This window comes from Rhinopithecus roxellana, chromosome 9 (assembly GCF_007565055.1).
Source record: "Rhinopithecus roxellana isolate Shanxi Qingling chromosome 9, ASM756505v1, whole genome shotgun sequence".
Taxonomy (NCBI): Eukaryota; Metazoa; Chordata; class Mammalia; order Primates; family Cercopithecidae; genus Rhinopithecus; species Rhinopithecus roxellana.
In genome coordinates this window covers 123,430,218-123,442,557 of record NC_044557.1, presented here as the reverse complement: position 1 = coordinate 123,442,557, position 12,340 = coordinate 123,430,218, and the positions used below count along the sequence as shown (strand labels likewise).

The 12,340-nt window shown below is 39.7% G+C and overlaps 1 pseudogene across 1 annotated transcript; it reads right to left on the bottom strand.

The window, feature by feature from the left end:
- Positions 1-10,892: 10,892 nt before the first annotated feature.
- LOC104674228 lies at positions 10,893-11,850 on the bottom strand (annotated as a pseudogene). The gene has a single exon (XR_004059280.1). The product of XR_004059280.1 is annotated as a V-type proton ATPase subunit G 1 pseudogene (transcript).
- Between the last annotated feature and the right edge of the window lie 490 nt (positions 11,851-12,340).

Sequence of the window (12,340 nt, the reverse complement as noted above, 5' to 3'; positions counted from 1 at the left end):
ATAAGATTTTTGACATTTTTCATTGAGTTTTCCAGGGCTCCTTACAAGGAAGCTACAGGAATTTTTCCACAAAGGATCCATCCACCATTATGAAATCCAAGTCCTGTTCCATGTCCTCAAAAATCTTGAGCTGTTTTGCAGTCTATTCCATCATACATTTATGTTTGTTTTAATATAAAATTTCCCCAAAACGTCTTGTAAAATGGATGCTTCAAGCAGATGCACCATGTTTATCCTATGACTTTCAAAAGTCCCTCTAATACTACTGCATACTCCAGCTTGAGAAATCAAACTTAACCATCAAAGGAACCATGAAAAGAGCCATGCTCTTTGAAGGCCAGGGTCCCAATTTTATTTTAAGGCTTTCTTTTTCTTTCTATCAGTTATAAAATCTAACAAGTGTTCCTGCTGAATAAGTATACTCAACTTTTTTTCTTTTCTTTTTTTTTTTTTTTTTTTTCCCGAGACAGGGTCTCGCTCTGTCACTCAGGCTGGAGTGCAGTGGTTCGACCTCGGCTCACTGCAAACTCTGCCTCCCAGGTTCAAGCGATTCTCCTGTCTCAGCCTCCTGAGTAGCTGGGATTACAGGCACCCGCCACCATGCTCGGCTAATTTTTGTATTTTCAGTAGAGAAGGCGTTTCGCCATGTTGGCCAGGCTGATCTTGAACTCTTGACCTCAGGTGATCCACCCGCCTAGGCCTCCCAAAGTGCTGGCGTTACAGGTGTGAGCCACTGCACCCAGCCAGTATACCGAACTTCTGAGGTGCTCTCCAGTCCATGTGTCGTTGTTAAAATCTATTTTTGTCCACAGCTCTGTTAAAGGGATAGACCAGACCTTGTTAATTCTGTGTGCCAGCAATTTCCCAGGGTTGGACCCGACCCAGGCTGATCAAACCAGACACTCCTGAGAATTTAGAATTTAGAATTGGAACCCAGGGGGGTTACCTGGTTTGGGGCCCCAGAGCTGAGAGGTCACACAGAGCCAGGGCTGGAGCAGTCTTTTTATGTTTAGAACTTTCTGAAGTGGAACAAGTCAGTCCAGAGAGAAAAAGAGAATTAAGCAAAATTGCTTTAAAAAGAAAGGAAGCGGCCGGGCGCGGTGGCTCAAGCCTGTAATCCCAGCACTTTGGGAGGCCGAGGCGGGCGGATCACGAGGTCAGGAGATCGAGACCATCCTGACTAACACGGTGAAACCCCGTCTCTACTAAAAAAATACAAAAAACTAGCCGGGCGAGGTGGTGGGCACCTGTAGTCCCAGCTACTCGGGAGGCTGAGGCAGGAGAATGGCGTAAACCCGGGAGGCGGAGTTTGCAGTGAGCTGAGATCTGGCCACTGCACTCCAGCCTGGGTGACAGAGCGAGACTCCTTCTCAAAAAAAAAAATAAAAATAAAAAAATAAAAAAATAAAAAATAAAATAAAATAAAAAGAAAGGAAGCAATAATAAATAAGTTAATAATATATTTTTCTAGCAAAGGATGGGAAGATTGGGAATAAATTTTTTAAAAATCTAGTCAAAATGGGATTAAATTAGAAATAACAAAAGAGTATATTAAAAACTACCAAATTTATAAATTAAACAGTAACACTTATAGATAATTCACAGATCAAAGAAAAAAATCATAAGATAAATTCCGTATTTTGAAGTAGATGACAATGAAAACAGCATACCAAAATGTACGAGATGCAGCCGAAACAGTGCTGTGAAGGAAATTTATAGCATTAAGTGCTTACATTAGAAAAACAGAAAAAGGGCCGGGCGCAGTGGCTCACGCCTGTAATCCCAGCACTTTGGGAGGCCGAGACGGGCGGATCACGAGGTCAGGAGATCGAGACCATCCTGGCTAACACGGTGAAACCCTGTCTCTACTAAAAATACAAAAAAAAATTAGCTGAGAGTCGTGGTGGGCGCCTGTAGTCCCAGCTACTCGGGAGTTGGGAGGCTGAGGCAGGAGAATGGCGTGAACCCGGGAGGCGGAGCTTGCAGTGAGCCGAGATCGAGCCACTACACTCCAGCCTGAGCGACAGAGCGAGACTCCGTCTCTAAAAAAAAAAAAAAGAAAGAAAAACAGAAAAAGTCTCAGAAATTATCTAAACTTTTACCTTAAGATATTTGAAAAAGAAGAACAAATAAACCCAACTCATGCAGAGGACATTATAATAATGGCAACAGCAGAAATCAATGAAGTCAAAAACACAAAAGCAATAGAGAAAATAAAATCAAAAGCTAGGCCAGGCATGGTTGCTCACACTTGTACTCCCAGCACTTTGGGAGGCCAAGGCAGGTGGATCACCTGAGGTCAGGAGTTCGAGACCAGCCTGGCCAACATGGCGAAAACCCATCGCTACTTAAAAAAAACAAACAAAAAATTAGCTGGGCGTGTAGCTACTCAGGAGGTTGAGGCACGCGAATTGCTTGAACCCAGGAGGCAGAGGTCACAGTGAGTCAAGATAGCACCACTGCACTCCAACCTGGGCAACAGAGTGAGACTTTGTCTCAAAAAAAAAAAAAAAAAGATCAAAAGCTAGTTCTTTGAAATGATCAATTAAATTGAGAAACCTTTCACGAAACTAAACAGGGAAAAGAAAAGAGATGACAAAAATTACCAATGTCAAGAATGAAAGTATGAGCAGACTCTGCAGACATTAAAAGGTAATCATGGAATATTATGAAAAATATTATGCATACAAATTTCACAGCTTCAGTGAAATAGACAAAGTTCTTGAAAGACACAAACTATCACAGTTCACTGAAGAAGAAATAGTTAATGTAAAAAGTTCTATATCTGTTAAAGAAATGGAATTAATATTTAAAAATTTTCCCCAAAATAAAACCCCAGGTCCAGATGGCTCCACTAGTAATTCTACCAAATATCTAAGAAAGAAATTATAACCATTGTATACAAACAATGAACTTTCTAGAAAATAAAAAGGGAGATGACGTTTAGAACTATGTTATGAGTTCAGAATTACCCTGACACTGAAATAAGACAGATATTACACATAGAAAATGTTACAGATTAATATTCTCATGAGCATAGACACAAATATCTGTAACAAAATATTAGCAAATGGAATCCAGCAATGTATAAAGAGGATAATGCATCATGACCAAATGTGATTTTTCTTAGGAATGCAAGGTTGTTTTGACATTTGAAAATCAGTCAATATAATTTGCTATATTAACAAATCAAAAAAGAAAAATGATAATCATCCCTTGACAAAATTCCATACTTATTTCTGATTAAAAAAAGAAAATCACAAGAAACTATGAATAGAAAGGACCTTCCTCAACCTGATGAAAGATGTCTACAAAAAAATCAGAAGTTAATGATATATTTAATGGTGAAAGACTGAATGTGTTTCTCTGAAGGTTTAGAACAGTGGAAGGATGTCTTTTCTCACCACTTCTAGTCAATACTGTACTGTAGGTTTTAGACAACAAAATAAGACCAAAAAAAAAAAAAAAGGCATGCAGACTGTAAAGGAAGAAGTAAAATGTTGTTATTTGCACATGACATGATTGTGTTGTCTAGATTCCCAAGGACTCTACAAAAATGTTATAAAATAAATAATAAAAGCTGATAAGTGAGTATAGTAAGATAATATATTAAAAATCAATTGCATATTTTTATATACTAGCAAAAAATTGGCATAATCCTTGAAATAATAAATTGATAAGGCTGGGCACAGGGGCTCATGCCTGTAGTCCCAACACCTTAGGAGGCCAAGGCAGGAGGATCACTTGAGAATATGAGACCAGCCCAGGCAACATAATGAGACTCCCTCTGGATGGATAGATGATAGATAGATAGATAGATAGATAGATAGATAGATAGATAGATAGATAGATAGATTAGATAGATAGATAAAGCTGGACTTCATTAAAATTAAAAGCCTCTTCTCTGAGAAAGGCACTGTCAAGAAAATGAGAAGACAAGTCACAGACTAGGAGAAAATATTTACGAAACACTAATAAAACACTGTTATCTAAAACATATAAAGAACTCTTAAAATTCAATGATTTTAAAAACCTGATTTAAAATGGACAAAATACCTGGACACCTCACCAAAGAAGATATAAACAGGTGGCAAATAAGCACATGAAAAAATGCTCAACATCCTATATCATTATGAAATTACAAATATAAACAACAAGATACCACTACACATTTATTAGAATGGCCAAAATCCAAAACACTGACGACATCAAATGCTGGTGAGGATGTGGAGCAACAGGAACTCTCATTCACTGTTGGTAGGAATACAAGATGGTACAGCCAATTGAAAAGATAGTTTGGCAGTTTCTTACAAAACTTACAAACTCTTACCATATTATTTTGGCAATTGTGCTCCCAAATGAGTTGAAAACCTATGTCTAAGCCAAAACTTACATAAGAATGTTTATAACAGATTTATTTATAATTGCCCAAACTTGAAAGTAACCAAGATGTTCTTCAGTAGGTAAGTGGGTGGACTGTGGTATATTCTGACCATGAAATTTTATGAAATGCTAAAAAGAAATGAGCTATTAAACCATGAAAATATATGGAGGAAATTTAAATGCATGTTACCAAGTGAAAGCCAGTCAGAAAATGCTACAAGTTGTATGATTCTGACTATAAGATATTCTAGAAAAGGCAAAACTATGGAGACAGTAAAAGAATCAGCAGTTGCCAGGAATTAAGGAGGAGGGAGGGATGAATAGGCAGGACACAGAGGATCTTTAGGGCAGTGAAACTATTTTGTGTAATTCTACAGTGGCAAATACATATCATTATACATGCATCAAAACCCACAGAATGTACAACAAGAGTGAATCCTGATAAACTATGGATTTTGTGTGGTGGTAATGTGTCACTGTAGGCTCATGGATTTTATCATTACCATTCTGGTGTAGGAATTTGAAAGTAGTGTAGCTGTGTGTATGTGGGAGCAGGGGATACATAAGAAATCTCTATACCTTCTGCTCAATTTTGCTGTGAATGTAAAACTGTGCTAAAACATAACGTCTATTAAAAAATCACAAAGTGAAAATGTTTTCTTACCATTTATAGTAGGGTAAAAAATAAAATATTTAGGGATAAATACAATAAGTGCAATATTTGTATTCTGAAAACTATAAAACATACCCAAGAGAAAGTAAAGGCCTGGTACCATGGCTCTTACCTGTAAGTTCAGCACTTTGGGAGGCTGAGGCAGGGGGATCACCTGAAGTCAGGAGTTTGAGACCAGCCTGACCAACATGATGAAACCCCATCTCTACTAAAAATACAAAATTTAGCCGGGTATAGTGGCACACACCTGTACTCCCAGCTACTCGTGAGGCTGAGGCGGGATAATAGCTTGAACCCAGGAGGCAGAGGTTGCAGTGAGCTGAGATTGTGCCACTGCACTCCAGCCTGGGTGACAGAGTGAGACTCCATCTCAAAAAAAAAAAAAAAGAAAGAAAGAAAGTAGAGAGCTAAATTAATCAAGGTATGTCCCCTTTCTGAACCGAGTGATCAGTATTACTAAAGCATCAATTGTCCCCTAATGATCTACAGGTTCAGATCAGTTATTCCAGTTAAAATCTTGGCAGGCTTTTGGTAAAAATTGACAAATAGATTCTAAAATTTATATGGAAATGGAAAAGTCCTATGATGGCCAGAACAACATTTAAAAAGAAGAGCAAAGTTAGGGGACTTAAACTACTTGATTTCAAGACTTACTATAAATCTACAGTACTCAAGACAGTATGGTGCTGGTATAAGGACAGACATATAGATGCTTAGAATAGAAAGAAAACCCAGAAACAGACTTACATATGTATGGGCAATTAATTATTGACAAAGCATAAGAATAATTCAATGGGAATAAAAGTAGACTTTTCAACAAATGGTGCAAAAACAACTGTATATACATATGGGAAAGAATGAACCTCAATCCAAAACTCCTGCTATACATAAAAGATTAACTAGAAATCATTCATAATCAGATCAAAATATAAAGTCTAAAACTATAAAATGTCTAGGAGAAAACCTTAATAACCTTGGGATAAGCAAAGATTTCTGAGGACACAAAAGCACCATAAAAAAAGACACAATTTTCTTCACTAAGATTCAAAATATTTGCTCTTCAAAAGACACCAACAAGAAAATGAATTGACAGGCCAAAGACCAGAAGGAAATATTTGCAATGCATGTATCTAACAAAGGACTGCTATTCAGAACATATAAACACAACTTAATAATAAACAGGCGAAAAACAATGGGCAAAAGATTTGTACAGATACTTCACAAAAGAAAATAAACAAATGACTGATGAGTACATAAAAAGATGCTCAATATTCTTAGTCATCAGACAATGGAAATTAAAACCGCAGTGAGAAACCACCGCACACCTATTGGAATCACTAAAAATTTAAAAGTTTTATACAAGCAAGTGTTGGTGAGGATATAGAGCAACTAGAACAGTCATACATCACTATTGGGAATGTAAAATAGTATAACCACTTGGAAGGTTGGCCATTTCTTACACAGTTAAACATACAGCTACTGTACAACCTAGCAATTCTACTCCTAGATATTTTCCACCCACAGTGAAATATATGTTACACAAATTATTTTACCCAAATGTTCATTTGTTAATAACAGCTAAAAACTGGAGACAAGCCAAACATCTACCTTCAGAATAATAAACAAGCTGTGCTATATTCATGCAATGGACTACTATTCATCAATGAGAAGAATGATCTACAGATACATATAAGAACATTGTTGTCTCAAAAGCATCATATTAAGTGAACAAATTCACACAAAAACATTATATATGTTATTTGTATAAAATTCTAGAAAAAGCGAAACTACTTCATTGTTATAGAAAGCAGTTCAAGGGTTGTTTGGGGCTGGGGTTGGCAGGTAGGGGCACACAGGAGTCTTTTAAGGTGGTGAAAGTGCTGTGTGTATTAATTACGATGGTAGTTAAACTGATGTATACAAACATATCAAGCTAAGCACGTGGAATAAGTGCATTTTATTGGATACAAATTATAACTCAATAAGTGTTTTTATAAAATTAATTTGCTAGAGCTAAAATAGAAAGTATTTATGGACAAAAATGGCTTGGAATAAGACTATACAAGGTAGCAGGAGTCAGACCATGAGGGATTTTCATCCCACAGGCATTGTATATTTTGTTTAAAATATGTTTTTAAAAATATATATTCCAAAAAATGACTTGAGTTGTTTATGAAAGACAATTTGGTAATGAGTAGGGAATCTTTTTCTGATCATGACCTGGAATAGGAAGAACATTCTACATCATGACCCAGTGCACAAATACACACACGTGTAACAGTACTAACCCTTTCCTACATTCAATGAATATGTATATAAATAGTCATAGGAATAGAAATATTTTCTGTTTTATTCTTTTTTAAATGCCGGTGTCAATACTTTAATTTCATGACCCATTAATTGGTTGTGGCCTTCAGCTTGTAAAACACTATGTTAAAAACCTATCTGACATGACTAAATTTTAGTTAAGCAATTCAATATTAATTTCTAGGTAAGATCAAGCTTCAAAACAGAGGTGTTCTAGAAGGAAGAGACTGGGGGAAAAATGAGAGTTAAGAGGATTTGGACATAAATATTGCTATAGACCAAATTTCATGTGTTGAAACCTAATCACCAATGTGATGATATTTGGAGCTGGGATTTTGGGGAGTTGATGAGTTCATGAGGGTGGAGCCCTCACAGATAGAATTAGTGGCCTTGTAAAAGACTCCAGGGAAAGCTTTCATTCTTTTGCCATGTGAGGGCACAGTGAGAAGATGCCATCTATGAACCAGAAACAGGGCTCTCACCAGACACTGAATCTGCCAGCACCTTGATCTTGAATTTTCTAACCTAAAGAACTGTGAGAAATAAATTTCTGTTACTTATAAGCCACCCAGGCTATGGTAATTGCTTATAGTAGCTCAAATGCAGTAAGACAAAACTTGTAGGGATAGTCCTGTTTTCTTGCTTCTAGCTATATAGAGGAAGATGACTCAGAATCAATAGGCCTTGAGAGTCAGACAGACCTGGGTTCACATTTGGTTATGGCAATGACTGTGTGATTTTAGGTAAGTAATTTGACCTCCTGAGTCTCCGTTTTCTTGTTTGTAAAGTGGGGTTAGCAATAGTAAATATTTATCTCAGAGGATTGTGTGAGGATCAAGTAAGATAAAAGGTAGACACTCAGGGCCAAGATGGCTGGCTAGAACCAGCTACAGAGAGGCTCTCATGGAGAGGCTTTCATGGAGAGGAACGAAAGGGGTGAGTAAATATGGCACCTTCAGTGGAAACATCCAGATACTTGGATTGGGATTAATCAGGGAAACGGCTCAACTCATGTAGAACTGAGAAAACTAGGGCAGGGTGATGGCTCATCTGGGAGTGACACAGAGCCAAGGGAACATCCCATTGCCTAGGGAAGTAGTAAGTAAATGTGCGACCCCGGTAAACCATGCTTCTCCCACAGATCTTTGCAACCCTCAGGTCAGGAGATCCCCTCATGAGCCCATTCCACCAGGGCCTTTGGTGTGACACACAGAGCTACATGGAGCAGCTGCTCAGGCACGCACAGAGACCCAGGAGCTTTACATACCCTGGTTCTGGGCTCCCTAGCAAAGGGGACTGCAGCTCAGGCAAGGTGGGAGGTTGGACCTCCATACCCACACCTAGGAAGGGGGCTGAATCCAAGGGCCAAGCAGTGATGGTCTGTGGGCTCCACTTCCATGATGCCTCACAGGATAAGACCCACTGGCTTGGAATTTTAGCCAGCCACTGGCAGCAGTGTTGTGCCTAGTTGGGACAGGACAGAGTTCCCCAGGGGAGGGGCAGGTCACCTATCTTTGCTGTTTGAATGATTCAGCTATTCCAGCCTGTGGGTTTTGGAGATTCCAAACCAAGCCAACTGGGGACAGAAGGGATCCCCCAGCACAGCACAGCACAGCTGCTCTACCAAAATGTGGCCAGACTGCTTCTTTCAGCAGGTCTCCAATCTGTCCCCACTTACTGGGTGGAACCACCTCCCAACTGGGGCCTCCAGCCACCCCTGCCCCTGTTCTCCAGCCCAACAGATATTTGATTTCTTCCTGGGATGGAGTTCCCAGAGAAAGGAGTGAGCTGCTATCTTTGCTGTTTGGGCAACTTAGACATTCTAGCCTGCAGCCTTTGGAGAGCCCAAGCCAACCAGAGACAGAAGCGGTACCCCAGCATAGCACAGCTGCTCTACGAAAGCATGGCTAGTTCTGCTTCTTTAAGCAAGTCCCCAATCCCATTCTTCCTGAATGGGTGAGACCTCCCAACCAGGGTCTCCAGCCACCTCCTACAGGTGTGTTCAGGCTGGCAATAGGTCCATACCCCCTGGCATGGAGCTCCCAGAGGAAGAGGAAGGCTACCATCTTTGCTATTTTGCAGCCTTCACTGGTGATACCTCCAGGTACTGGAAAATCTGAGGTGACTGGGGACTGGAGTGAACACCCAGCAAATCGTACCATCCCTCTAGAAAAGTGGCTAGACTGTTAAAAGAAAAAAAGCCCCATCTGAAGGTCAACAACCTCAAAGATTTAAGGTAGATAAACCCACAAAGGCAGAAAAGAATCAGTGCAAGAATACTAAAAACTTAAAAAGCCAGAATGCCCTGTCTCCTCCAAATGTCTGCATCACCTCTCCAGCAAGGGTTCAGAACAGGGCTGAGGCTGAGATGGCTGAAATGACAAAAACAGAATTCAGAACCTGGATAAAAATGAACTTTACTGAGCGAAAGGAGCATGCTGTAACCCAATGCAAGGAAGTTAAAAACCATGATAAAACAGCAGGAGCTGACAGACAAAATAGCCATTATAGAGAAGAATGTAACTCACCTGATAGGGCTGAAAAACACCTTACAATAATTTCATAATGCAATTGCAAGTATTAATAGAAAAACAGACCAAGTAGAGGAAAGAATCTCAGAGCCTGAAAACTGTCTTTCTGAAATAAGACAGGCAGACAAGAATAGAGAAAAAAGAATGAAAAAGAATGAACAAAACTTCCAAGAAATATGGGACTATGTAAAAAGACAAAATCTACAACTGATTGGTGTACCTGAAAGAGATGAGGAGAATGGAACCAATCTGGAAAACATATTCCAGGAATTATCCATGAGGATTCCCCAACCTAGCTACACAGGCCAATATTGAAATTCAGGAAATCCAGAGAATCCCAGTAAGATACTCCATGAGGAGATTATCCCTGAGGCACATAATCATCAGAATCCTCAAAGTCAAAATGAAAGAATAAATGTTAAGGGCAGCCAGAGAGAAAGGTCAAGTCACCTACAAAGGGAAGTCTATCAGACTAACAGTGGACCTCTCAGTGGAAACCCTACAAGCTACAGGAGATTGGGGGACAATATTCAATATTCTTTTTTTTTTTTTTCATGACAGAGTCTTTACTTTTAAATTATTACTGATACACCAAGTAATAACATGTAACAAGTTCTTGAATTCTATCATCTAGTAATTTTGATTAAGAGAAACTAAAAGCAGCCCAAATAATTCCACTAGGCCGGGCGCGGTGGCTCAAGCCTGTAATCCCAGCACTTTGGGAGGCCGAGACGGGCGGATCACAAGCTCAGGAGATCGAGACCATCCTGGCTAACACGGTGAAACCCCGTCTCTACTAAAAAATACAGAAAACTAGCCGGGCGAGGTGGCGGGCGCCTGTAGTCCAGCTACTCGGGAGGCTGAGGCAGGAGAATGGCGTAAACCCGGGAGGCGGAGCTTGCAGTGAGCTGAGATCCGGCCACTGCACTCCAGCCTGGGCGACAGAGCGAGACTCCGTCTCAAAAAAAAAAAAAAAAAAAAAAAAAATTCCACTAGTATTCACTGTTCTAACCATTAGCAAGAATGGACTACATTAAAGCAGGCCGCTGCTTCACACAGGTTACAAAGAACTATTTACTACTTTTTCATAGATAAAGCCCCTGACCTTCAAGAAAGTGTTAGGGGAAAAAAATATTTAATCCCTTCCTTTCTTCAAAGAATAGTTATGTGGTGTTTTTTTTTTTTTAAACTAGATCTAAGAAAGAAAAAGTCAACAGTGATATACATGTTGCTTGAGCCAAAAGGCATATATACCTTGCCAAAAAGACAACATATACCCATTAAATTCCTAAGAAATATGAGGTAAAAAGATGAAATCTTTAGATAATTTGTAAGTCTGTACAAAAAAGCTAGATTTGCTACTGCCCAAAAAGTGGAAGGACCTACTATATAATATATGGAAATAATTTAATGCGATTTCATAAGAATATAACTAGAGCTGTGCTAAAGCTTCATATTCATGAGGGCATCTAAAATGCCACTCCACAAAACAGGTGCTTCTCTCTTCTTCTATCCATTTATGCGGTAGTTTTCATGGATTTCTGGCCGAATGTCACAGACAAAAGCCAAGAGGTTATCCAAGACTTCATCACTGTTCTGCCGGAAGTAGGTCTGGAGGATGGTCATCTTCTCCTGGGTCTCCTTCTCCACTTCAGTGCTGCAACTGCCATGGGATCCCAGTGCCGCAGCTTCCTTGGCCTTGAATTCTTTCTCCCTCTGCAGGCAGTACTGTTCAATTTCAGCCTGAGCTTCTTCTTTGGCCTGCTTCAGCCTCCGGTTCTTTCTTTTACGGGCCTTGGACACCTTCTCGGCTGCCCGCTTCTCGGCCTGCAGCAGCTGCTGAATCCCCTGAGACTGACTAGCCATGGCGGCAGCGATTCTGAGACCAAGGCAAGCCGCCTAAAGCACCTGGAAGGCCCCTTGGGTCAGCTGACACAGCCGCCCACCATCTGTGCCTGCTCCCCGCCAATATTCAATATTCTTAAAGAAAAGAAATTCCAACCCAGAATTTCATAACCACCAAAACCAAGCTTCATGAGCAAAGGAGAAATAAGATCCTTTTTAGACAAGCAAGTGCTGAGGGAATTCTTTATCATCAAACCTGCCTTACAAGAGCTTCTGCAGGAAGCACTAAATATGGAAAGGAAAAACTGTTACCAGTCACTACAAAAACACACTGAAGTACATAGACCAGTGACACTATAAAGCAACCACGTGAACAAGTCTGCAAAATAACCAGCTAGCATCATGATGACGTATCAAATCCACACATAACAATACTAACCTTAAATGTGAATGGGCTAAATGCCTTCAATAAAAGACACAGAAAGGCAAGCTGGATAAAGAACCAAGAACCATCGGTATGCTGTCTTCAAGAAACCCATCTCACATGCAGTGATACACATAGGTTCAAAATAAAAGGATGGAAGAAAATTTACCAAGCAAA